This window comes from Microcaecilia unicolor, chromosome 4 (genome assembly GCF_901765095.1).
Source record: "Microcaecilia unicolor chromosome 4, aMicUni1.1, whole genome shotgun sequence".
Lineage (NCBI taxonomy): Eukaryota > Metazoa > Chordata > Amphibia > Gymnophiona > Siphonopidae > Microcaecilia > Microcaecilia unicolor.
Genome location: NC_044034.1, coordinates 193,557,788 through 193,583,413, shown reverse-complemented (window position 1 = coordinate 193,583,413; position 25,626 = coordinate 193,557,788). Strand labels below are relative to the sequence as shown.

General features: G+C 47.4%; 1 protein-coding gene across 5 annotated transcripts in view; it reads right to left on the bottom strand.

Moving 5' to 3' along the window:
- Positions 1-25,626, bottom strand: part of KCNC1 (potassium voltage-gated channel subfamily C member 1) — a 434,047-nt gene that overhangs the window by 219,706 nt on the left and 188,715 nt on the right. The gene's annotated exons all lie outside the window — the stretch shown is intronic.

Genomic DNA, 25,626 nt, shown 5'->3' with positions numbered 1-25,626 from the left:
CCTCCCCGGGAACTCCGTTCACTGGGTAAATCTCTCTTATCTGCACTCTTCTCCTCCACTGCTAACTCCAGACTCCGTTCCTTTTATCTTGCTGCACCATATGCCTGGAATAGACTTCCTGAGCTGGTACGTCAAGCTCCATCTCTGGCAGTCTTCAAATCTAAGCTAAAAGCCCACCTTTTTGATGCAGCTTTTAACTCTTAACCCTTATTCACTTGTTCAGAACCCTTATTTTATCATCCTCCATATAATATTCCCTTTTCTCTTGTTTGCCTGTTTGTCTGTCCTAATTAGATTGTAAGCTCTGTCAAGCAGGGACTGTCTCTTCATGTTCAAGTGTACAGCGCTGCGTACATCTAGTAGCGCTTTAGAAATGATAAGTAGTAGTAGTAGTGCTTAAAAGGGGGGCAGGTGGGGGCTGGGACGAGTCACTGGACATGAATGGGATGGGAGAGGAGAGGAGCATAGAATCGCTAGACATGGATGTGAGGGGAGGGGAGAATTGCTGGACATGGATGGGAGGGGAGGGCAGGAGATAATTGCTGGACATGGATGGGAGGTGAGACGAGAAATCGCTGGTCATGGATGGTAGGGGAGGGCAGGGGATAATCACTGGACATGGATGGGAGGGGAGACAAGAAATCGCTGGGCATGGATGGGAGGGAAGGGCACTCAGGAGAATCGCTGGACATGGATGGGATCAGTGGCGTAGCTAGGTGGGGTGCAGGGGGAGCGGTCGCTCCCCCAAACAGATTTTTAGAAGAGATGGCGCCTAAGCGTCAAATGCCTGCAGTGCCAATGGCTTTCTCTGCCTCCTCCCCCCTCCTGCGCGAGTCTTGCACCTACTCCGAGTCCTGTCTCTTCCGCCCGCTCTCGCCCAGCCGCGTGGTCGCTCGTTTTTAAAGCCCTGAGGCGTTCTCCCTCCAACACCGGCGATTCACAAAGCCAGCCTTCTGCCAGCGTCGGGGGCCTCTCCTCAGGCGCATCCCACCTCCTCTAATGCAACTTTCTGTCTTCCGCAGAGGTGGGACGCGCCTGAGAGGCCCCGGATGAAACATGTAAGGGGGGGGGGGGGTGGCTGTAGAAGGGAGAAAGCTTCCCAAGAAGGTTTAATAGACAGGAGTGGAACTCAGCCTATCTAGTCCATTGTAAGCAAGGAAGGCAGTTTGGTTAATCTGTTTCTACTCCCCCGCGCAGTTGTCATTGCCGTTCAAGCAAATTTATGAGCTACTGCATCCAACTTGTAATTTTTTTTATTGTTGGTCCATCTGTAACAAGTTTAAAGCAGTTTCAGTTGGATAGGCAGTGCCTTAAAAGCTGGAGGAGAAAAGAAATAACAATCGAATATCACTAAAACTGCTTCAAAAATTATTATAGCCGGTAGAAACCGCAGTTATAAAGTCTGTAGGTTGAGCTCATTTTTTTTTCACTGTTCACTGATAGGGACACAGGGGCACTACTAAAAAGGGGGGTAAGGAGATAGGGACACAGAGAGGGCACTACTGGAATGGGGAGGAGGAGGAGGAGCTAGAGACACAAAGAGGCACCACTGGAAGGGGGGAATGGGAATATGGGAGAAGGGTGAGATGGGGAGAAAGAGGTAATGCTGGAAAAAGGGGGAAGATGGGGACACAGGGCAATATTAGAAAAAGGGAGAGATGGAGACACCAGGAGGGCAGATATTAGAAAAGAGGGAGATGAGGAGACCAGGTAGGCTTGTGCTGAAAAAGGGGGGAGGTGGGGACACAGAAAGGGCAGAAGCTGAACTCGGGGGGTAGGATAGGGACAGTGGACACAGAAGGGAGATACTAGACAGGACAAATAGTGGTGCAGAGGAAAGAAGGATGGTGCATTTGGCGACAGAAGAAATATCAGATGGACAGGAGACCCTGTAAAGGCAGAAGAAACGGAGGAAAACAGAAAAGAGACAGTGGGACCAAAGCAAATGAGAAAATAAATTGTTCAAACAGTAGAAAAAGGTATTTTATTTTGAATTTGATTTTAGGAATATGACAGTGCACATCTCCGATGTTTTCAAATTAGCAACCCTGCACAGATTTTGATGGATAGAATCAGGGACTGCAAATCCCACATGAATTTGGGATGTCAGTTCACACTAGGACTGGTTGAAAAATCTTCCCTTCTGGAGCTCGATCTCTTGGCAGCTCTATGCACAATTATTTCATAGTGGGGACATAAAACAATGTAGAGAAGGGGACACTGCCAACAGATGTAGAGAAGGAAAGGAAGAAGAAAAGAGGCGAGAGAAGAAATGGAAAGGCCAACCTGGAAAAGAATTTGTATGGCTGACTCATGGAACATGGAAAAAAAAGACTGGGACCAGCCAAATTCCCAAACAACAAAGGTAGAAGAAAATTATTTTTATTTAAAACTTTGTAAGGACTGAGATATACCTGCTTTGTAAACGGTACATTTTTTCTATTTTTATTTTGCAAAGTACAGGAGAAAATGCATTTCTGTTTCTTTTTTACAGTATTGCACTGTTTATAGAGTCTGGCTTCCTTGGGCAGAGAGGAGAGGGGGGGGGGGTCTCTATTTCAATTTTTGTTGTTGTTTTTTGTTGTTGTTGCTCTCTATTCTGTATTAGATTGGTAGCATGGAATGTTATCACAATTTGGGTTTCCTGCCAGGTACTTGTGACCTGGGTTGGCCACTGTTGGGCTAGATGGACCATTGGTCTGACCCAGTATGGCTACTCTTATGTTATATAGATGAGGGTCTGTCCATGTTCTGCATGTGTGACTGAGGTGAAGGATTCTGCTAGCATGTAGTGTCTGTGTAACAGTGCAGCTTGTTCCAGTTTCCCAATAGTAGGTATATTGGTCCTCCAAAGCCCAGTGTAATATATATGGCACTGTCTTTTCAAAGGTAGGTTAGGGCTGTTATGGTGTGGTGAGTTTTGTGTTCTAGGGCAGTGTTTCCCAAATTGGTTCTAGAGTACCCCCTTGCCAGTCAGGTTTTCAGGCTATCCACAATAAATATGCATGAGATTGATTTGCATACAGTATACTGCCTCCATTACATGCAAATCTTTTTCATGCAGATTCATTGTGGATAACCTGAAAACCTGAATGGCAAGAGGGTGCTCCGGGACCACCTAGGGAAACACTTCTCTTGGTCCCACTGTAATATTTATAGTACCATCTTTTCATACATAGGTTAGAGCTGTTATGGTGTGGTAAGTTTTCAGTATAGGTTTTGGGTGTCTTTTTGCAGGGGTTTGTGTTATTTCACAAAGTGTCTTGCCCTATTTGAATGTAGGCTGTGGGGCAAGGGCCACCTTTGGTGGCCTTTGTCACCCAAAATAAAAATGCTCAAGACTAGTGTTCTTCACATCCTGTAGAGTCATCTCGCAAACAAAAGCCCATTTGATTTAAACAAGGTGTTTAGCAGTGGAAGGAATGTGTGTGCTATTCCTGAGGTGATGATCACGATTTGAATATTTTTACTTTGTAGTTAAGAAGACAGGTTGCCTGCTCTGGCCAGTCCAGGGACCTCTTCTGCGTCCTGCCTCCTGATGTAACTTACTGTTTCTTTGTAGGCAGGACACAACAGAGACAGCCTGTATTATTCTGTGCCTGCTACAGCCCCTGAGCAACAACACAGACACTGTTGTCTAGCTGATACCAACCAGCGCCTATTTTATAAAAGTCTGCTCCCCCTGAAATCAATACCTGGCTACGCCTCTGGATGGGATGAGAGAGGAGACAAGAAATCGCAGGACATGGATGGGAGGGCACACAGGAGAATCACTGGACATAGATGGGAGGGTAGGGGAGAAAGGAGAAATCGCTGGACATGGAGGGAAGGGCAGGGGAGAGAGGAGAATTTGCTAGATATGGATGGAGGAGAAGGCAGGGAAGAGAGATTTAAAACATAATTGTGATTAGACCATAGCCTTGCAAGGGCCCTTCATTTTTCACGAAATGGGCTTTTTTGCTTGTCAAATATAACTTTTCACAGGGCTTCAGCAAAGAGATCTATCTATCTACTTATCATTTCTATAGCGCTACAAGGCATAAGCAGCGCTGTACACCATACACAGAAGACAGTCCCTGCTCAAAGAGCTTACAATCTAAGTAAGACAGGTAAACAGACAGAACAATTAAAGGTAAGGGAATAAAGAGGTGAGGATAAAGGACAGGGTAAGTGAGTTAGGAGTCAAAAGCAGTGGTAAAGAGGTGGGTAGGTTTTGAGTTTGGACTTGAAAACGGCTAAAGACAGGGCTAGACTTACAGGCTCGGGAAGACTATTCCAGGTGTGAGGTGCAGCAAGATAAAAGGAACAGAGTCTTGAATTAGCGGTAGAGGAGAAAAGGACGGATAAGAGAGATTTATCTACAGAACGGAGTACTCGAGGGGGAACGTAGGGGGAGACAAGAGTGGAAAGGTACTGGGGAGCGGCAGAGTGAATGCACTTATAGGTCAATAGGAGAAGTTTGAATTGAATACGGAAATGGATAGGGAGCCAGTGAAGTGACTTAAGGAGAGGGCTAGTTTGGGCATAGTGACTTTGGCGGAAAATGAGTCGCGCAGCAGAGTTTTGGATTGATTGAAGAGGAGAGAGATGGCTAAGAGGGAGTCCGGTGAGAAGTAGGTTACAATAATCAAGACGAGAGGTGATAAGAGTGTGGATAAGGGTTTTGGTAGAGTGCTCAGAGATGAAGGGACGGATTTTGCTGATGTTATAGAGAAAGAAATGACAGGTTTTGGCAATCTGTTGAATGTGAGCAGAAAAGGAGAGAGAGGAGTCAAAGATGACCCCAAGGTTACGAGCTGATGAGACAGGGAGAATGAGAATGCCATCCACAGAAATAGAGAAAGGGGGAAGAGGAGAGATTGGTTTATGGGGAAAGATGAGGAGCTCGGTTTTGGCCATGTTAAGTTTCAGATGTCGTTGAGACATCCAGGCAGCGATGTCAGATAGGCAGGCTGAGACATTGGTCTGGATGCTGGTTGAGATTTCGGGGGTAGAGAGGTAGATTTGGGAGTCATCAGCATAGAGATGGTATTGAAAGCCGTGGGAAGGTATCAGAGAGCCAAAGGGAAGAAGTATAGAGGAAGAAAAGGAGAGGACCGAGAACAGAACCCTGAGGTACACAGATTGGTAGAGAGAATCCACCAGAGTGTACACTAAAGGTGCGAAGCGAGAGGTAGGAGGAGAACCAGGAAAGAACAGAGCCCTGGAATCCAAATGAAGATAGCGTGTCAAGGAGAAGGCTGTGATCAACAGTGTCAAAAGATCTCTCTCTCTCTCTCTTCTCCCTGGGTGAAACTGGAGGCAAAACCAATAACTCCTGGATAACTTCAAACTCCAGGCCAATCAGAGCCCAGAATAAAAACATTTGAAAATAGCTGGCCACATCACTGCAGGCACTTCCTCTTTATCTGTGTTAACTAAAGAAGGAAAGGTCAGTTCTCTGTAACAGCTTTAAGCATAAACATGCACCACCTGCTGGCCAAACTAGAGAAATATATTGCAGGAAAATATCAAAACAATTATCACAGTCTTAAAAACCCACTGTTCTGTCACAATTGCATTCATTTGAAACAACATTTTTTGAAATGTAAGTGCTTTTTTCCCTTTCCCTGTGTCATCTATAGTGCTCCTATTGTTCCGTAGTGCACACTATTGTGCAATCATGTGCATATTAATAGGTTCACTAGTGAAGAATAGTGTGCACTGATGACAAAGAACCTGAAAAGAAAAATTAAGACCTGAATAAAACTGTAAAGGGACCCTATGCAAGTGGGCTACTGCAGAAATGCATTCAAGAATTAAGTGGTATTTTGCCTGTTTGTACACAGAACCTGTGCATTATGAATTTTTTAAAAATATTTTTTTTTGGGGGGGGGGGGGGGCAGAGAGTGGGCATTCCTGCATTTTCTGACTAATGCATTATAAATAGTACACATTAGCCAGCACATGAGCTCTTAGCACCTCCTAAATAGGAAGCAGTATGTGCTCCTGCTGCTCCTATGTTAATTTTTTGAAGGTACCATGTGCTAATGGAAATATTAACACATGACCTGCAAATAAAAAAATAAAAAAAAGAAAAATCCCTAAAAATGCTGCATTAAATCTAGTCTTAGTGTAAAGGAAAGTACTGTGTTAAAATGCATTAAGCCCAGATTTGACTGCATTTTAGTAAAAGGGCCTCTAAATCCTTTAAATGACTGAAAAGTTTTGACCTGTATACCCTTACTTGCAAACTATCATTATGCTAATACTGGCTCAGAGAAAGTTATTGTAAAGCAAGTAGCTTCAGGGTCTGGCCTGACTGGCAATTCCTTGCCACATGGAGATTTTTCTATTGGGAGAATTGTAAGCAACTGAATATTCCAGCCATAAAGTGATATTTCCATTGCAGCCACTGTGGCATGGTTCTCTCCATTCAAATTAAAAATCAAGGAACTCTCTGAGAGCTTTACAGTGTAAAGCCACTGGGGCTGCCTGTTATTGAATTATAAATTGCCCCATGAGCCATTCAGCTCGGTTGCCCATTCTAGTCCCTGAGCAGCTTACAAATCTTGCTCATTCAATTGCAGGCAATCTCAAAAGCTTTATAAAGACAGTGAATATCTGCTCTCTGTTTTGAGTTTTATTAAGAACATCTGTGTATGTATCAGAAGGATATATGACAAACAGTAATGCATATCCTGTGGTGATAGGTACTAGGGGTGTGCACAGACGAAAAATTAAAGTTCAGTTTGTGCTTGTTTTTTAAAACTTTTCCCAGTTTTTCATTTACGTTTGGGCTATTTGTTATTCTGTGTGTGCACTGTTTGCCCCAGAAATTAAAAATGCATGCAATCAGTTGTATGTGCTTATTTGTTGGTACATGTGTGCGCAAGTGAGTTGCACATGCATTTCATTTTTAGGTACTTAAACAATCTGAGCGACCCTTTTATTAAAGTGTGGTAAAATTTGGACTTAGCACATTTTAACATGGGACTTTCTTGTGTGCAAAGCCCAGATTTAATGCAACACTTTTTATGGCTTTTAAAAAACTTTGCAGATTGTGCACTAATGTTGTCATTAACATGCTAGACCTGCAAAAATTAATGCAGGAGCACTCACTGCCTCCTCCCATGTTACGTCTGTGTTATCCAGTTAGCACAAGTTAATCATAACATACTAGCTGAATAGTGCAGGAACATGCCTCTCTACAAAAATATTTTTAAAATATAGTTAATGCATGTTTAGGACTAGATTATATAGCACCAAAAAATCAGCACTAAAAAACACCATGCTTAGTGCTATTCTATAAACCTCGCCTAAAGTTAGTCATGGCCATTTACAACTAAAATCTGATGTAAAAGCAGATAACTAATTTAGGCATGGAGGCATATTCTATGACATTGCTTGTAAATTTTAGGAATGCCCCCCCCCCATGCCCCTCCCATAGCCATGTCCCCTTTTGAGATCCACATGGTCCGATTTACGCGCATCACTTTATAGAATACATTTAGTGAGTTATGCGCATAAATCCTAATTAGTCCCAATTAGTGCCAATAATTGCTTGTTAATATCCAATTATTGGAGCTGATTGACTTGTTAACCAATTACATTTCATGTGCAATTCTGCTACATGTTCTGATTTGCACATTGAACATTAGTTGCCATTTATAGAATCTGGAGGTTAGTGTATAGCAACAGGCAAAATACTAGAAAATGCTTTAATATGTTTGGCAGTAGGCTGTTCTCCTGTGTTAAGGGCTGAATGAACTGCAATGAATGCACATCCATAGTAGGTACCTTGTCTATTAAGAGGTAGGTAATAATGGCCCACCAAATAAATGATTTTGGGCTCCTTTTACTAAGCTGCAGTAAGTAAAAGGGCTTACTGCAGGCCGCACTGAGGCATTCTGCAATCTGCACTCGCAAACTTCGCACTAAAAATAATTTTTATTTTTACACAGAGGGGCATGTCTGGGGTGGAGAGCAGGCATTTTTATGTTAATTAGTTATCACATTTACATTACTTTATGCTAAAGGATTAGCTCAGGATTAGCACATGAGCCCTTACCGCCTACAAAATAGGTGTCGGTTAGGCCTCACATGCTAATTTTTGGTAATGGCCATATGCTCAGGTTGTCAGGGGAGCGTCTGCTCCCCCCCAAAGGGACTTCTGATGGTGCCGGTGCCTATTTTTCACATGATCTGTCGCATTTAAAATACACGCTGGTGCTGTCGATAGTCTTTCCAAAAATACTAGGACTAGGGGGCACGCACTGAACCTACTAAGTAGTAAATTTAAAACAAACCAGAGAAAATATTTCAGCACTCAGCGTGTAATTAAATACTGGAATTTGTTGCCAGAGAATGTGGTAAATGGAGTTAGCTTTGCAGGGTTTAAAAAAGGTTTGGATAATTTCCTAATAGAAAAGTCCATAGACCATTATTAAGATGGACTTGGGAAAATCCACTGCTTCTTTCTAGGATAAGCAGCATAAATCTTGTCAGGTACTTGTGACCTGGATTGGCCACTGTTGAAAACTGGATTTTGGGGTTGATGGACCTGCAGTCTGTCCCACTATGGCAACACTTATGTTCTTATGTAATTAGTGCTAAGAAACCTATTTGATACTTACCAGCTGGGAAACAATGGGAAAAGGCTCCTTTTGCCTAAAGTCCTAAGTAATGTATTATTTCCAGGCACATGAAAAGGTCCAAACAGTAAAAGGAAGAAAAAAGAACCCCACATTTCATTGTATGTTACTGTAATTCTGTTTAAGCCCCCAAAATAGGCCTCCATCAAGGGGACGGCATTCCTCTTTGAATGTGCGGAAGGTATGTTTAGCAATTGCACAGAGCCATTTTTGTAACGACCCGTTGCTTTTGGTCAGCCTAGACGCGGAGAAGGCGTTTGACCGGGTGCGGTGGGGCTATTTATTTTCAGTTTTGGATTTTGTAGGGATTTTGGGTTGGTATCTGAGAGCAGTGGAGGCATTATAGGATCAAGCTACAGCGTCTTTAGTGGTTAATGGACTGCATACAGCTTCGTTTCCGGTGGCTTATGGTACTTGGCAGGGATGTCCTTTGTCCACCTTGCTATTTCTTCTTTATCTTGAACCTCTTGAACGGAACCCAGAGATTTTGGGGGTGGTATTTTCCTCGTTTTTGATGAAAACCTTAGCATTCGCTGATGATGTTTTAGTAACTCTGCCAAAGTCTCAACAGTCAGTCTCCCCTCTTCTTGAGGAAATAGAGGAGTTTAGTTATTTTTCGGGCTTCTCATTAAACTTACAGAAGTCAGTGGCATTTCTGATTCAGGAACACATGAGGGGACGATGGGAGGGTGAGTTTCCTTTGTCCTGGACATCAGGCCCGTTAAAATATTTGGGGGTGTGGATCCCGTCGGACTTATCGCGGCTTTATGAGGTAAATCTGGAGCTCTTAAGAGTACGTACGAGAGCTACGCTACAGGTGTGGCAGATGTTGCCGTTGTCGGCTATGGGTAGGGTTGCCCTCTATAACATGGTGATGGTGCCGAAGTGGACCTATATTTTACAGATGTTGCCCATATTGCTTAGCTGGAAAGATGAGTGATTGGTAACACGTCTGGTGACGCGTTGCATTTGGCAGAGGAAGAGAGCTCGAGTAGCGGCTTCTCAGCTCTATTTACCTCGGAAACAGGGAGGATGGGGATTATTGAGTGTTAAATTGTTGTCCGTAGCAGCCAATATGAGACATATTTCAGACTGGTTCCGTGATATGAGTCATTTTTCCTGTACGGTGGAGGAGAAGCTGTTGTTGGGATCCACACACGTTAGTTTTTGGTTACATGGCCCTGTGCGTAAGTCTTGCTTACCTGGCTTCTATGCAGTAATCTTTCAGCCTTTGAGGTGAACATGGAGATGGGTGTGTCGTCTCTTTGGGCTCTCATCGACTTCTTCCCCTCTATTGCCGCTGCAGGGCAATCCGGAGTTCCCACCTGGCTCGTCCTCGGCCCAATTTGTGGCCTGGGTGGCGAGAGGGGCTCATTATCTCCACCAGTTGTATACGGAGGACAGATTTTTAAAGTCGCTGGAGGATTGGCGGGTGGAGTTTGGGGCTGTAGCTGGAGTTTTTTTGCATGGTTTCAGTTGAGGCACTACACTGGGTCGCTTCCGGTGGTTTCTTTGACCCCGGGGGTGTGGGAGAAGCTGCTCAATGTGTTTGCTCTGGAGGCGCAACTGGCAGTCCCCCTTAAATATTTTCACCTGTGTCTGAGGGAGCAATTGGGGGAGGTGGATTATGCAAAGCTGGCAGAGCAGTGGAATAGGGAGCTGTCAATTGGCCTTCGGGGTGAGACCCTGAAGACATACATCTTGAATATTCCTAGGATAACCGAGAATGTGACACTGAGGGAAACTCTTTACAAGTTTGTAACGAGAATGACATATTTCGCCACATAGAGCTATGAAGGCGACTATGCGAGAAGATGATATTTGTGCCAAGTGTGGTCACTCCCCAGCAGACCTTGGCCATATGTTCTGGCTTTGCCCGTTGGTCTTCCAGTTCTGGAGGTGGGTGTGTGGCCATGTATCGGCTCTCTGGGGAGTTACTTGGTCGCCCAATGCTTTGCTATTATTTGATCAATTTAAACTCTCTGTACGGGGTGGGGGGGGGGGGGTGTAAATGGTTTAAAGCCCTTTTTGAAGCGGGCAGTTCTAATAGGGGAAAAAGTAATTCTTCAGCACTGGGTAGGAGTAGAGCCGCCCACTTTTCAGCAGTGGCGGTCCAGGATGATACATTTGTGTGCGTTGGAACGTAGAGGGGTGGGAGATCTTGCATCGAAGAAAGGGGATGCGTACTGTCAGAGGTGCTCACCATTTTGGGACTCTTTGACCCCAGTAGCATGCAGTAGAATATTAAATTCCTAAAGTGTCTATCATGGAGTTAAAAGGGGGGAGGGAGGGAGGGGGTACGGAAGTAGAGGGAGGGGGAGCAACTTTAAGTTGGCTTTATACGAGTGGGGTAGGTATTCTGTGTGCTATTAGACAATTGGATGGTTTATACGTTTCGGAGCATTCCATCACAGTGGAGTGGCAATGTAGAGAATTTGTAACAAGCACTTCATGGGGATCTGCGGGTGTTATTGTAATTGCCATTCTCCGAGGACAAGCAGGCTGCTTGTTCTCACTGATGGGTGACGTCCACGGCAGCCCCTCCAATCGGAAACTTCACTAGCAAAGTCCTTTGCTAGCCCTCGCGCGCCCGCGCGCACCGCGCATGCGCGGCCGTCTTCCCGCCCGAAACCGGCTCGAGCCGGCCAGTCTTCTTTTGTCCGCACTCGGTACGGTCGTGTTTTCGCCGTGTCGAGCCCCGGAAAGTCGACCTCGCGCGTCCAATTTGTTTTGAACGTGTTTTTTTCCTTCGGGAAAGCTTTGTCCTAGTCGGGAAGTGCTCCGGAAACCCCTCGCCGGGTTTCGTGTAAATCCTCCCCGTACTTCTAGCTTTTTTGCCCCGGTAAGTTTTCTTTCGTCGTCGGGGTAGGCCTCTTTTCGGCCTCGGTCGAGATTTTTTTCTCCCTCTAAATTTTGGTGCTCCAAATTTCGCCATTTCGGCTTTTGATTTCGCCGGCGTGATTTTTCCGCCCATGACATCGAAGCCTTCCAGCGGCTTCAAGAAGTGCACCCAGTGCGCCCGGGTTATCTCGCTCACTGATCGACACTCGTCGTGTCTTCAGTGTCTGGGGGCCGAGCACCGCCCTCAGAACTGTAGTCTGTGTTCCCTGCTTCAAAGGCGGACTCAGGTAGCGAGACTAGCCCAGTGGAACGTGTTGTTCTCGGGCTCTTCGTCGGCATCGGCACCGGGACCTTCGAGTGCATCGACGTCGTCAGCGTCCAGACCATCTTCCTCGGCCGCCCCTGCATCGAGTGCATCGAGGCATCGGGCCTCTGCATCGGCGCCGAGACATCGGATAGCTGCATCGACGTCGGTGGTACCAGGACCTCGTCTGCTGATGTCGTCGGACGGTGGTGCATCGGGTGGAGTGCAGGTGAGGGCTGTCCATTCCCCTGCTGGTGGCGGTGAGCCCTCGGGTGGGTCTCCTCCTACCCCGAGGGCTCCTGCGGTACAGCCCCCCCGAGATCGACCTTCTTCAGTCTCGGCCCCGAGGAAGCGACGGATGGATTCGACGTCCTCCTCGTCGGTGCCGGGGAGCTCCGGTGACATGCTTCGGAAGAAATCGAAGAAGCATCGACACCGGTCTCCTCCCCGTGTCGGCACCGAGAGCTCTGGGTCGCCGAGGGATTCGGCACCCAGCAGGCATCGGCACCGAGAGGACCGCTCACCCTCTGTTCAGGAGGTGTCGATGCGCTCCGCTCTGGACAGCCCGGAACAGCCTCCACGCCCGGAACAGGTTCTGACGTCGACGCCTGCATCGACCTCTCAGCCTTTCTCCGCAGCCACTCTAAACGAGAGCCTCCGGGCCGTTCTCCCAGAGATTCTGGGAGAGCTGTTGCGCCCTACCCCTCCGGTACCGGCGGTGCTTGCGCCTCCGGTACCGTCGAGCGTGGCGCCGGCTGGCCCATCGCCCAGGTTGAGGTCCCCGACGTCGGTACCGCGTGCGGTGCCGACCGCGGCCACCTCCCAGGAAGGCTCCCCGACTACGTCGGCGGAGGGAGCTTCGCCGATGCGGGCCAGGGAGTCTACCTCTCGACGCCCCCATCGTGGACGTGGCTCCACAGAGTCGAGCAGGGCGAGGTTGCAGACACAGGTCCGTGAACTTGTGTCTGACACCGAGGGTGAGGCCTCGTGGGAGGAAGAGGAAGATCCCAGATATTTCTCTGACGAGGAGTCTGAGGGTCTTCCGTCTGATCCCACTCCCTCTCCTGAGAGACAGCTTTCTCCTCCCGAGAGTCTGTCTTTTGCCTCCTTTGTCCGGGAGATGTCTACGGCCATCCCCTTCCCGGTGGTTGTGGAGGACGAGCCCAGGGCTGAAATGTTTGAGCTCCTGGACTATCCTTCTCCACCTAAGGAAGCGTCCACTGTTCCCTTGCACCATGTCCTGAAAAAGACATTGCTTGCGAACTGGACCAAGCCATTAAGTAATCCCCACATCCCCAAGAAGATTGAGTCCCAGTACCGGATCCATGGGGACCCAGAGCTGATGCGCACGCAGTTGCCTCATGATTCTGGAGTTGTGGATCTGGCCCTAAAGAAGGCTAAGAGTTCTAGGGAACATGCTTCGGCACCCCCGGGCAAAGACGCTAGAACCTTAGACTCCTTTGGGAGGAAGGCCTACCATTCCTCTATGCTCGTGTCCAAGATCCAGTCTTACCAGCTCTACACGAGCATCCACATGCGGAACAATGTGCGGCAGTTGGCGGGCTTGGTTGATGCTCTTCCCCCCGAGCAAGCCAAGCCTTTTCAGGAGGTGGTCAGGCAGCTGAAGGCGTGCAGAAAATTCCTGGCCAGAGGAGTTTATGACACTTTTGATGTTGCGTCCAGGGCCGCTGCTCAAGGTGTGGTGATGCGCAGGCTCTCATGGCTGCGTGCCGCCGACATGGAGAATAGACTCCAGCAGCGGATTGCGGACTCGCCTTGCCGTGCGGACAACATTTTTGGCGAAAAAGTCGAACAGGTGGTAGAGTCTCTCCACCAGCGGGACACCGCATTCGACAAGTTCGCCCGCCGGCAGCCTTCAGCTTCTACCTCTACAGGTAGACGATTTTTCGGGGGAAGGAAGGCTGTTCCCTATACTTCTGGCAAGCGTAGGTACAATCCTCCTTCCCGACAGCCTGTGGCCCAGGCTAAGCCCCAGCACGCTCGCTCTCGTCAGCAGCGTGCGCCTCAGCAAGGCCCCGCGGCTCCCCAGCAAAAGCAAGGGGCGAGCTTTTGACTGGCTCCAGCAGAGCATAGCCGACATCCAAGTGTCCGTGCCGGGCGACCTGCCAGTCGGGGGGAGGTTGAAAGCTTTTCACCAAAGGTGGCCTCTTATAACCTCCGATCAGTGGGTTCTGCAAATAGTCCGGCAGGGATACACCCTCAATTTGGCCTCAAAACCTCCAAATTGTCCACCGGGAGCTCAATCTTACAGCTTCCAGCACAAGAAGGTACTTGCAGAGGAACTCTCCGCCCTTCTCAGCGCCAATGCGGTCGAGCCCGTGCCATCCGGGCAAGAAGGGCTGGGATTCTATTCCAGGTACTTCCTTGTGGAAAAGAAAACAGGGGGGATGCGTCCCATCCTAGACCTAAGGGCCCTGAACAAATATCTCGTAAAAGAAAAGTTCAGGATGCTTTCCCTGGGCACCCTTCTCCCCATGATTCAGCAAAACGATTGGCTATGCTCTCTGGACTTGAAGGATGCCTACACACACATCCCGATACTGCCAGCTCACAGACAGTATCTGCGATTTCAGCTGGGCACACGCCACTTCCAGTACTGTGTGCTACCCTTTGGGCTCGCCTCTGCGCCCAGGGTGTTCACAAAGTGCCTAGCTGTGGTAGCAGCGGCGCTTCGCAGGCTGGGGGTGCACGTGTTCCCATATCTCGACGATTGGCTGGTGAAGAACACATCCGAGGCAGGAGCCCTGCAGTCCATGCAGATGACTATTCGCCTCCTGGAGCTACTGGGGTTTGTGATAAATTACCCAAAGTCCCATCTTCTCCCAGTGCAGAAACTCGAATTCATCGGAGCCCTGCTGGATTCTCGGACGGCTCGCGCCTATCTCCCAGAGGCGAGAGCCAACAACTTGTTGTCCCTCGTCTCGCGGGTGCGAGCGTCCCAGCAGATCACAGCTCGGCAGATGTTGAGATTGCTGGGCCACATGGCCTCCACAGTTCATGTGACTCCCATGGCCCGCCTTCACATGAGATCTGCTCAATGGACCCTAGCCTCCCAGTGGTATCAGGCCGCTGGGGGTCTAGAGGACGTGATCCACCTGTCCACGAGTTTTCTCGAATCCCTGTATTGGTGGACGATTTGCTCCAATTTGACTCTGGGACGTCCCTTCCAAATTCCTCAGCCACAAAAAGTGCTGACCACGGATGCGTCCCTCCTGGGATGGGGAGCTCATGTCGATGGGCTTCACACCCAAGGAAGGTGGTCCCTCCAAGAAAGCGATCTACAGATCAATCTTCTGGAGTTGCGAGCGATCTGGAACGCTCTGAAGGCTTTCAGAGATCGGCTGTCCCACCAAATTATCCAAATTCAGACAGACAATCAGGTTGCCATGTACTATGTCAACAAGCAGGGGGGCACCGGATCTCGCCCCCTGTGTCAGGAAGCCGTCAGCATGTGGCTCTGGGCTCGCCGTCAAGGCATGGTGCTCCAAGCCACATATCTGGCAGGCGGTAAACAACAGTCTGGCCGACAGGTTGAGCAGGATTATGCAACCTCACGAGTGGTCGCTCAATTCCCGTATGATGCGGCAGATCTTCCAGGCGTGGGGCACCCCCCTGGTGGATCTCTTCGCATCTCAAGTGAACCACAAGGTCCCTCAGTTCTGTTCCAGGCTTCAGGCCCACGGCAGACTGGCGTCGGATGCCTTCCTCCTGGATTGGGGGAAGGTCTGCTGTATGCTTATCCTCCCATACCTCTGGTGGGGAAGACTTTGTTGAAACTCAAGCAAGACCGAGGCACCATGATTCTGATTGCTCCCTTTTGGCCGCGTCAGATCTGGTTCCCTCTTCTTCTGGAGTTATCCTCCGAAGAACCGTGGAGATTGGAGTGTTTTCCGACCCTCATCACGCAGGACGAAGGGGCTCTTCTGCATCCCAACCTCCGGTCCCTGGCTCTCACGGCCTGGATGTTGAGGGCGTAGACTTTGCCTCTTTGGGTCTGCCAGAGGGTGTCTCCCGCATCTTGCTTGCTTCCAGGAAAGACTCCACTAAGAGAAGTTACTTCTTTAATTGGAGGAGGTTTGCCGTCTGGTGTGACAGCAAGGCCCTAGATCCTCGCTCTTGTCCTACACAGACCCTGCTTGAATACCTTCTGCACTTGTCTGAGTCTGGTCTGAAGACCAACTCCGTAAGGGTTCACCTTAGTGCAATCAGTGCATACCATTACCAAGTGGAAGGTAAGCCGATCTCAGGACAGCCTTTAGTTGTTCGCTTCATGAGAGGTTTGCTTTTGTCAAAGCCCCCTGTCAAGCCTCCTACAGTGTCATGGGATCTCAATGTCGTTCTCACCCAGCTGATGAAACCTCCTTTCGAGCCACTGAATTCCTGCCATCCGAAGTACTTGACCTGGAAGGTCATTTTCTTGGTGGCAGTTACCTCGGCTCGTAGAGTCAGTGAGCTTCAGGCCCTGGTAGCCCAGGCCCCTTACACCAAATTTCATCACAACAGAGTAGTCCTCCGCACTCACCCTAAGTTTCTGCCAAAGGTTGTGTCGGAGTTCCATCTGAACCAGTCAATTGTCTTGCCAACATTCTTTCCCCGTCCTCATTCCTGCCCTGCTGAACGTCAGCTGCACACATTGGACTGCAAGAGAGCATTGGCCTTCTATCTGGAGCGGACACAGCCCCACAGACAGTCCGCCCAATTGTTTGTTTCTTTTGATCCCAACAAGAGGGGAGTGGCTGTAGGGAAACGCACCATATCCAATTGGCTAGCAGACTGCATTTCCTTCACTTACGCCCAGGCTGGGCTGGCTCTTGAGGGTCATGTCACGGCTCATAATGTTAGAGCCATGGCTGCGTCGGTAGCCCACTTGAAGTCAGCCACCATGGAGGAAATTTGCAAAGCTGCGACGTGGTCATCTGTCCACACATTCACATCTCATTACTGCCTGCAGCAGGATACCCGACGTGATAGTCGGTTCGGGCAGTCAGTTCTTCAGAACCTGTTTGGGCTTTAGGATCCAACTCCACCCCCCGAGGGCCCTGTTTGTTCTGTTCCAGGCTACACTCTCAGTTAGTTGGTAAATTTTTTAGGTCAATCTCAGTTATGTCCTCGCCGTTGCGAGGCCCAATTGACCAATGTTGTTGTTTTGAGTGAGCCTGGGGGCTAGGGATACCCCATCAGTGAGAACAAGCAGCCTGCTTGTCCTCGGAGAAAGCGAATGCTACATACCTGTAGAAGGTATTCTCCGAGGACAGCAGGCTGATTGTTCTCACAAACCCGCCCGCCTCCCCTTTGGAGTTGTGTCTTCCCTTGAAGTGTATTGTCTTGCTACATACTGGACTGGCCGGCTCGAGCCGGTTTCGGGCGGGAAGACGGCCGCGCATGCGCGGTGCGCGCGGGCGCGCGAGGGCTAGCAAAGGACTTTGCTAGTGAAGTTTCCGATTGGAGGGGCTGCCGTGGACGTCAGCCATCAGTGAGAACAATCAGCCTGCTGTCCTCGGAGAATACCTTCTACAGGTATGTAGCATTCGCTGTACCTACGTGCATGACAGAGGTGTTGGTTTTCGTGCCAGGGGCCATAAGAGTCCAGGCCGCTGGTGCTATATTTTGTCGTTTTGCAGGTTGACTTCTATATCATGCATATATGCATTTTGTTGTTGCTGTGTGCTATGTATATATTTAAAAACCCTCAATAAACAGATTTAAATATATTTATCAATTGTGGAGTTTCTGGTGTTTGGCTCTTTCCCTATAACATAAATGTACAGTGGAGTGCTTAGTTTAGAGATTTTAAACATGATTTTCAGATGTCATTTTCAAACTCTAGTATTTTTTTTTACCAGATTTGTTTTTGGGGTTTCCCCATACACACAGAATGGAATAAAGTTTAGTAAGATCAGGCCCTTAACATAGGCTGAACCTTACTATTTATCATACTATACAGTACACAGATGATGCAGTTTCATAATGAAACAGTTCATGGCATACCCTCTTGCCAGTAATGAGCTTCATATATTCAAATGAGCAATTTATGTCATCAGCTAAACAACATCTGTTTTGCTTTTTATTTGGAAATTAGTTTGCTAGAATAGCTTGGTTATATATTCACAACCCCCCCCCCCCCCCCCCCCCCCCCCCGGTTTTCTGTACATAAGAACATAAGCACCGCCATACTGGGAAAAGACCAAGGGTCCATCAACCCAGCATCCTGTCTCCGACAGTGGCCAATCCAGGCCTCAAGAACCCGGCAAAAACCCAAAAACAAAACAAAAATTTAAATTAATAATGTTCAATGGATTTTTTCTTCAGGAATCTGTCCAAACCCCCTTTAAACTCAGCAAGGCCAACTGCTGTCACTACATTTTCCGGCAACGAGTTCCAGAGTAAAGAAAAACTTTCTCCTATTTGTTTTAAATCTACCACATTCTAGCTTCATCTTATGTCCCCTGGTTCTATTATTTTTAGAAAGCGTAAACAAACGCTTCACATCTGTCTGCTCCATTCCACTAATTATCTTGTAGACTTCTATCATATCACCCCTCAGCTGCCTCTTCTCCAAGCAGAAGAGCCCTAACTGTCTTAGCCTTTCCTCATAGGGAAGTCCTCCTCCCTTCCCTTTTACCATTTTCGTCGCCCTTCTCTGCACCTTCTCCAATTCCTTTATATCTTTTTTGAGGTGCGGTGACCAGAACTGAACACAATACTCGTGCGGTCTCACCATGGAGCGATACAATGGCATTATAACATCCGCGTGTTTGTTTTCCATCCCTTTCCTAATAATACTCAACATTCTGTGCGCCTTCTTAGCCACTGCAGCACACTGAGCAGAAGTTTTCAATGTCTTATCCACGATGACTCCAAGATCCCTTTCTAGGTCTGTAACTCCTAACGCGGAACCTTGCATGACATAGCTGTAATTCGGGCTCCTCTTTCCTACATGCATCACTTTGCACTTGTCAACATTGAACTTCATCTGCCATTTGGACGCCCAATCTCCTAGTCTCCTAATCGCCCAATCTCCTGTAATTTTTCACACTTCTCCTGCGACTTGACGACCCTGAATAACTTTGTGTTATCTGTGAATTTAATTACCTCACTAATTACTCCCATCTCTAGGTCATTTATAAATATATTAAAAAGCAGCGGTCCCAGCACAGACCCCTGAGGGACCCCACTAACTACCCTTCTCCATTGAGAATACTGAACATTCAACCCTACTCTCTGCTTCCTATCTTTCAACCAGCTTTTAATCCACAATAATACCCTTCCTCTGATCCCATGACTCTCCAGTTTCCTCTGGAGTCTTTCATGAGGCACTTTGTCAAACGCCTTCTGAAAATCCAGATACACAATATCAACCGGCTCCCCTTTATCCACATGTTTGTTCACCCCCTCAAAAAAAATGCAGTAGATTGGTGAGGCAAGACCTCCCTTCACTAAATCCGTGCTGACTTTGTCTCATGAGCCCATGTTTTTGTATGTGCTCTGTAATTTTATTCTTAATAATAGCCTCTACCATTTTGCCCGGCACCAACGTCAGACTCACTGGTCTATAATTTCCCGGATCTCCTCTGGAACCTTTTTAAAAAATCGGCGTTACAATTTCTGTGACACAATTTTTTAAAATTCTGCTGCAATTATGTGGCACATTTGCATAAATTTGAATGGATCTGCATATTTACAGTGGTGGAAATAAGTATTTGATCCCTTGCTGATTTTGTAAGTTTGCCCACTGACAAAGACATAAGCAGCCCATAATTGAAGGGTAGGTTATTGGTAACAGTGAGAGATAGCACATCACAAATTAAATCCGGAAAATCACATTGTGGAAAGTATATGAATTTATTTGCATTCTGCAGAGGGAAATAAGTATTTAATCCCTCTGGCAAACAAGACCTAATACTTGGTGGCAAAACCCTTGTTGGCAAGCACAGCGGTCAGACGTCTTCTGTAGTTGATGATGAGGTTTGCACACATGTCAGGAGGAATTTTGGTCCACTCCTCTTTGCAGATCATCTCTAAATCATTAAGAGTTCTGGGCTGTCGCTTGGCAACTCGCAGCTTCAGCTCCCTCCATAAGTTTTCAATGGGATTAAGGTCTGGTGACTGGCTAGGCCACTCCATGACCCTAATGTGCTTCTTCCTGAGCCACTCCTTTGTTGCCTTGGCTGTATGTTTTGGGTCATTGTCGTGCTGGAAGACCCAGCCACGACCCATTTTTAAGGCCCTGGCGGAGGGAAGGAGGTTGTCACTCAGAATTGTACGGTACATGGCCCCATCCATTCTCCCATTGATGCGGTGAAGTAGTCCTGTGCCCTTAGCAGAGAAACACCCCCAAAACATAACATTTCCACCTCCATGCTTGACAGTGGGGACGGTGTTCTTTGGGTCATAGGCAGCATTTCTCTTCCTCCAAACACGGCGAGTTGAGTTCATGCCAAAGAGCTCAATTTTTGTCTCATCTGACCACAGCACCTTCTCCCAATCACTCTCGGCATCATCCAGGTGTTCACTGGCAAACTTCAGACGGGCCGTCACATGTGCCTTCCGGAGCAGGGGGACCTTGCGGGCACTGCAGGATTGCAATCCGTTATGTCGTAATGTGTTACCAATGGTTTTCGTGGTGACAGTGGTCCCAGCTGCCTTGAGATCATTGACAAGTTCCCCCCTTGTAGTTGTAGGCTGATTTCTAACCTTCCTCATGATCAAGGATACCCCACGAGGTGAGATTTTGCGTGGAGCCCCAGATCTTTGTCGATTGACAGTCATTTTGTACTTCTTCCATTTTCTTACTATGGCACCAACAGTTGTCTCCTTCTCGCCCAGCGTCTTACTGATGGTTTTGTAGCCCATTCCAGCCTTGTGCAGGTGTATGATCTTGTCCCTGACATCCTTAGACAGCTCCTTGCTCTTGGCCATTTTGTAGAGGTTAGAGTCTGACTGATTCACTGAGTCTGTGGACAGGTGTCTTTCATACAGGTGACCATTGCCGACAGCTGTCTGTCATGCAGGTAACGAGTTGATTTGGAGCATCTACCTGGTCTGTAGGGGCCAGATCTCTTACTGGTTGGTGGGGGATCAAATACTTATTTCCCTCTGCAGAATGCAAATAAATTCATATACTTTCCACAATGTGATTTTCCGGATTTAATTTGTGATGTGCTATCTCTCACTGTTACCAATAACCTACCCTTCAATTATGGGCTGCTCATGTCTTTGTCAGTGGGCAAACTTACAAAATCAGCAAGGGATCAAATACTTATTTCCACCACTGTACTTTCTAAATTCAAATATGTTTTCTGACATTTCTTGTCTGTTTAATTTATTTGGTTCTTCTTTTGAGAACCACGGCTGACATGCAGCATTTCTTTTAAAATACTGGCCACTGTCATCTGAATTCTGCTTCGATATTCAGTGCTGGCACCTATCTGGGTAAGGAACTGAATATCTGGTGTTCACTGGTGGCACTCAGATAGCTACATGCCAGCTTATAATCGAAAGTGATCGCCGGCCATCTTCCGACACAAATCGGGAGATGTCCGGCGATTTCTTAAAAGCGGCGAAATCAGTATAATCAAAAGCGGCATTTTTGACAGCATCGACGCTTTCCCGTCGCTTCGCCGGTGAAAGTTCAAGGGGGCGTGTCAGTAGATTAGTGAAGGCGTGGCATGGGCGGGTGTGGGCGCGGCTACCAGATGGCCGGCTTTCGCCGATAATGAAAAAAAAAGCGGCTTTAAGCAGTATTTCGCCGGCTTTACTTGGTCCTTTTATTTTCACGACCAAGACTCAAAAAGGTGCCCCAACTGACCAGATGACCACTGGAGGGAATGGGGGATGACCTCCCCATACTCCCTCAGTGGTCACCTACCCCCTTCCATACTAAAAAAAAAAAACTAAAAACCTTTTTTGCCAGCCTGTATGCCAGCCTCAAATGCCGTACCCACCTCCATGACAGCAGAATGTGTTGTATCCTCCGACAGCCTTTCCCTGGTTGCGATGTGGCTCTCGGGTGAGTGTGACACCTTTTCTGTTACGTGCCCTGCAGAGTTACATTAGCAATGCATTGTGGTGGGTGTAGGGTACTGGGCTCTACTCCCATGGTGCTTTTCCCCCCTGCTAACTGTTGTAGTCCATGTGGTAGTGGCCATTTTTGTAAGCCAGTTTTAGTTCCCTTTCCTGTGTTACCCACGTTAGAGAACGTAGTTCTTACCTTGAATGGTGCTGAAAGAGGGTATTGTACACCATTGTGCCAGCTCTGACCTACTGCTAATCTTAGTACCAGGGGACTCTTTGCCAGTGGGGCACAACCTCTGATCTGCAGTTAACTGTGAGTAAACGTGGTTATTTCAAGAAAGGACTTTTTCAGAGAGATTAGTCTTCAGGTGTGAACTGGTGTGCCAAAGTTATACAGCAGCAATAAGTCCTAGAGGCTGTATGCAGGTCCCTGGAGCAATTTTAGTGGGTGCAGTACATTTGTGGGTAGTGGGTTTGGGGGGCTCAGCTCCCAAAGTAAGGGAGCTTTTCTGAAGTCCACCGCAGTGACCCCTAGGGTGGCTGGTTGGTGTCCTGGCATGTCAGGGGGGCCAGTGCACTAAAAATGCTGGCTCCTCCCACGGCCAAATGCCTTGAATTTGGCCAGGGTTTGAGATGGCTGACATAACTTTCCATTATCGCTGAAAAACAAACCCGGCCATCTCAAACCCGGCGAACTCCACGGCATTTGGCCGGGCTAAACCATATTATTGAAAAAAAAGATGGCCGGCCATCTTTTTCGATAATACGGTTCTGGCCAGCTGTAGCGCCGCCGCCAACATAGATTGCCGGCGATCTATTTGGCCGGCGACGTTCGATTATGCCCCTCATGGTTAACTTAGAACAGCCTTTATTTTTAATCATAGTTTCAAACTGGCATAAACAGCCTAATAAAGGAATATGTCTATGTTGTGCTCAACATACAGTATACAGAGAACAAGAAGCCTCTAACAAACTAATCATAGAGAAACAATTCTAGTAGATGGAAACAGATGACAAGTTGGACACATTTCTTCTGTGTAAACCAAAAAACAGTAACATGTAAGAGAGAAGCAAGAAGAAAAAAACTAGTAGACTAGTGGATCTAATAATTGCTTTAGATTGCACGAAAGAAAGAACAGGGCAGATTTTCATGACTGATGAGTGCGCGTGTTTAAGTCATGAGAAAAGTGTTGGTTATGCACTCAAGTAGGGTAAAAAAAAATAAAAAAAAAATAAAATCCAAACCATGCCAGCTGGTAAAAGGACTTCTTATTCCCTTGGCTACGATGGAGGAATCCTGACACTTTGCTGCACTGGTTGCCTTTTATGCTGCCAGATGGTGTACAAATGTTCTCTAATGAACCTCCTTTAAGGTTATGTAAGATGCAACATCCATATATGTGTTCTATTCAGATAAAGTTTTCTGGGAACAAAAATGGCACATTATTATTTTCACTTTGAGAAGCAGATGGACCGGGACACAAAAGAACGGAGTCCACATTCTCATTGACACACATTCTGATTTTGGGGAAGTCATTTATCTCCCATTGCATCACATATTCACTTAGAGAGGAATTTTATAACTATTGGCACTAAGCATTATTTGAATTATAGAATAGCGCTTACTGATGATTTTTTGGGCACCAGACTGACATCTACTGAAACTTGGTATGAATCCCTGTGCCCAAGTTAGTTGCACTGACCCATTATTCTATAACACTGCACACAACATTTGGAACATCCGTGACTTGCAAGGTTCCGCGTTAGGAGTTACGGATCAAGAAAGGGATCTGGGTGTCGTCGTCGATGATACGCTGAAACCTTCTGCTCAGTGTGCTGCTGCGGCTAGGAAAGCGAATAGAATGTTGGGTGTTATTAAGAAGGGTATGGAGTCCAGGTGTGCGGATGTTATAATGCCGTTGTATCGCTCCATGGTGCGACCGCACCTGGAGTATTGTGTTCAGTACTGGTCTCCGTATCTCAAAAAAGATATAGTAGAATTGGAAAAGGTACAGCGAAGGGCGACGAAAATGATAGTGGGGATGGGACGACTTTCCTATGAAGAGAGGCTGAGAAGGCTAGGGCTTTTCAGCTTGGAGAAGAGACGGCTGAGGGGAGATATGATAGAAGTGTATAAAATAATGAGTGGAATGGATCGGGTGGATGTGAAGCGACTGTTCACGCTATCCAAAAATACTAGGACTAGAGGGCATGAGTTGAAGCTACAGTGTGGTAAATTTAAAACGAATCGGAGAAAATTTTTCTTCACCCAACGTGTAATTAGACTCTGGAATTCATTGCCGGAGAACGTGGTACGGGCGGTTAGCTTGACGGAGTTTAAAAAGGGGTTAGATAGATTCCTAAAGGACAAGTCCATAGACCGCTATTAAATGGACTGGAAAAATTCCTCATTTTTAGGTACAACTTGTCTGGAATGTTTTTACGTTTGGGGAGCGTGCCAGGTGCCCTTGACCTGGATTGGCCACTGTCGGTGACAGGATGCTGGGCTAGATGGACCTTTGGTCTTTCCCAGTATGGCACTACTTATGTACTTATGTACTTATGTACTTATGACTTGCCAGTGCCCCTCCTATGGCTGTGCCTCTTTTGAGATTTAGGTGCCCAGTGTTATAGAATAGTACGCATGCAAATCCTAATTGCTGCCAATTAAAATTAATAGTTGGTTGTTAGCATCCAATTATTAATGGTTAACACTCGCTAGCCAATTAAGCTGTGTGTGCATTTTAAGAGTGTGTCCAAATGTGGATGTCATATATAGAATTCAGGGGGTAGACTTTGGGGCTCATTTTCAAAAGAGAAGGACGTCCATCTTCTGACATAAATCGGAAGATGGACGTCCAAATCGATGTAATTGAAACCTGATTTAGGACGTCTCCAACTGCACTCCGTTGCAAGGACGGCCAAAGTTCAAGGGTGCATGTCAGAGGTGTAGCGAAGGTGGGACTTGGGCGTGCCTAACACTTGGATGTCCTTGACCCATAATTGAAATAAAACAAGGACGTCCCTGACGAACACTTGGACGTTTTCACCCGGACCTGTTTTTCTTACAACTAAAGCACCACTGGAGAGTATCGGGGATGACCTCCTGTGGTCACTAACCCCCTCCCACCCTCAAAAAACATCTTTAAAAATATGTTGTGCCAGCCTCAGATGTCATACTCAGGTCCATGACAGCGCATGCAGGTCCCTGGAGCAGTTTTAGTGGGTACTGCAGTGCACTTCATACAGGCAGACCCAGGCCCATACCCTCCCTACCTGTTACATTTGTGGAGGGAACAGCGAGCTCTCCAAAACCCACCACAAACCCACTATACCCATATATAGGTTCCCCCTTCACCCATTAGGGCTATGGTACTGGTTGGGGGGTAGTTGGGGGTAGTGGATTTTTTTTTGGGGGGGGGGGGGGGTTTGGGGCTCAGCACACAAGGTAAGGGAGCTATGTTCCTGGGAGCAATTTATGAAGTCCACTGCAGTGCCCCCTAGGGTGCCCGGTTGGTGTCCTGGCATGTTAGGGGGACCAGTGCACTACAAATGCTGGCTGGCTTGCATTAGGACGTTTTTGACATGGATGTCTTTGGTTTCGAAAATTGCCGAAAGTCAGAAACGTCCATGTCTAGGGACAACCAAATCTAGGGATGTCCAAAATTAAGGATTTGGACATCTCTGATGGTATTTTTGAAATGAAAGATGGACGTCCATCTTGTTTCGAAAATACGGGTTCCCCCGCCCTTGGATGTCCCTTTCGAAAATGCCCCTCTTTATCTCCTGGGCATGTGTATGCAGTTTCTTATG